Below are 2,723 nucleotides of genomic sequence, written 5' to 3'. Positions count from 1 at the left end.
GAGATGGAGTAAGCAACATGGAGGGCAACTTCTGACAGTAGGTAAAGGAAGCTTTGTGAGAATGACTCCTTCATGCTGAAAGCGGGAATCTTTGTTCCTAAAGAAAATGTGCTCTATACATGATGTTTGGCATAAAACGTTGGTGCAGGGTAGAAACACTGGCTAAGTATGTGGATGGGTTTTAATGAGCTGCATGATCTCCTTCACCTCAGAATGTTTATGAAATATGCTTGTCCCCTATGGTACATTCTGGAGACATATGCACACCTTCCCTCAGCAGTAGTAAAATAGGACATACAGATATCTGAATACTTATTAAGGCTTAGAAAGATATTGCTTCATTAAAAAGTTTCACTGCAAGCTGGGACAACAGTGCTGTCATAATTTTGCTTTCAAGGAATTTCTGAAGGTAGAAATATCAAACTATATATTTCTTTCTAATTCACAGTGGCTATCAGGAGTCATCAGACTGTGTGAAAGGGTATTTGAGAGGAGATGAAGCAAAACCAAATATGTGACACCATATTACAGAGTGCAGCGTTGCCTATCAAAGGCAGCATTGAGATATACTGTCCTACAGGACTGGAGGCAGAAAGGAGAGTTTGCACACAGGCACAGCATGCCTCCTTGATGCTTCCACTTTAGGTTACAAGGATCTGTCCTTGTCCCATTTCTGTTCTTTTATATATTCTGAGATATTCCAATAGTAGGTTCCACCTCTCTACTTTCCTACATGAATGTCACACAATGGTGTGTCTGTGCATCTCCCATCTACCCACCTGTCCTAAGTGCAACAGCTTAAGTTTACATCATCATATACTATAACCAAATGTGTGAAAACTGAAGTCCTCCTAGATAAAACCTCCCCTGTTCCATACTGTTTTGTCTATATTTACACATTACTAAGAACTTCACTTTATCCACAAAGCCAGAAGTCTTGGAGTTTGTCTAGATTGTAAACTTACTTTTTTCCCCTCCAAGAATGCTTTGCTTACAAAGTTGTCCATTACCATATCTGGATCATTACCAAGATTCAGATTACTATTAACACAGTTTCTGCTGAAATCCTCATTCATGCTATAATCACTATTTGTCTTAGCTACCATATTCCTATCTTTCAAAGACTTCCTATTCTCCGGGCACATCTTCATATTCATTAATGTGCCTCAGATACTGCACATTTAGTTTAGTACTTCCTTAATAAAGTACTAACTAAATGTACAGCACCTAGGGTTACTGCACAATTGCACCGGTTCACAGCTATTTACTGACACTTACTGCACATTAGCCTAATAACACTTCTCAGTAAGCTATTAGCATGGTTTTTGCTGTGACAGCCTTCTGCCTTCAGAGGCAAAAAAAATTTCCAGGCTGAAGAAGAGACAAGGAAGTAAATGAGGGAAGTTTAAAAAAATAACAATCTGATAAAGTTTTTGCTTGTCTGCATTGTTATGTTTTAAATATATTTCTGTTGATGTTTTTTGTTAAATTACTACTGGAACATGGGAAAACAACAAAGGGACATTTACATTTTCAATTTGCTGCCACACAATTCAATATGCATTACCAGCTGCAAAAATGGGAATAAAGGCAGGATTTTCATTCCATAGGTCTTCATATAGCAATCAGTACAAGGGGACACATATGAGGGAACTGGCACCTGACACTGATACAAAACCCACATAAGTCGATGCAGTCTTCCATTGACATTGATAGGGCAAAATCCAACCCGTGGTGAGAGCCAGAAAATGGAGAAATACAACACATAGGAGTGAACGATGTAGACTTGTACATCATCACGAATATAAACATATAACATATTTGTACAATCACATAGCATTATAATTTTGATATGACAGAATTACTTTCCTGAGTGACATTTCTGCAGGCTTGTATATGGAGAGATGGTGAAAATTATATTTATAAGTCTAACTATTTTTAGCAAAGGTCATCGGTTCTTTGTTGGGAAACACCTTGTCACAATTGATGCTGATGAACAGGAGTTGACAGACAACAAAAGGGATGTGAAGCTCTAAAGTTGAAGGGAGAATTAGAAACAGAGTAGCTAATGTTTGTCTGAACAAAAGACTTGTCACCTAGGAAAACTGAGCCTTTTTTCTTCTACGAAGAAGCAGAAGACAAAGATGATAAAATAAGATATGTATTGTAATGGGAATGGTGAGTGAAGCTAGGCACTTGTGGGGGTACAGTTATTATGAGAAGGAGAAGATAAGGGTGGATCAATAACTAATAGTACTACAGTAAGTGATGATGGGAAAATAATCAAGGATCAAGTCTCACAGGCAAATGAGCGATGATGTCAGGACAGTGCTAGTACTTTCCTCAGATGCTAGTGGGGTTTATCCTGGGGACAAAGAGAATGAAAGATATTTGCGTCGTGTCCTGGACAAGTACCTCTACCTGTAGCAATGGAAGGCTGGAAGACAATTTAGTCACTCTGTTCCCAGCTGGAAACAGGTACCAACTGCTTATGGAAACTACTGAAAGATGGTTTTATTAGGAGGACTGAACCAAATGTCTTGGCCTTGACCATTGCTACAATGGCAAATGTGATCTGGCCCGGTCAGAACTAGATACAAAATGAAGGGAAACCTGGAGGCCTGACTAGGAGAAAAATGTGATGATGAAGAAATTGCCACACAGAAGCGGTGCATTTTGTAGGGCAGGGTAGAAAACTGATTAATTTGAAACACGAAATGGTA

This window comes from Gavialis gangeticus, unplaced genomic scaffold (genome assembly GCF_001723915.1).
Source record: "Gavialis gangeticus isolate Ggan-Ray unplaced genomic scaffold, GavGan_comp1, whole genome shotgun sequence".
In the NCBI taxonomy this organism is placed as follows: Eukaryota; Metazoa; Chordata; order Crocodylia; family Gavialidae; genus Gavialis; species Gavialis gangeticus.
Note: the sequence above shows the minus strand (reverse complement) of the source record.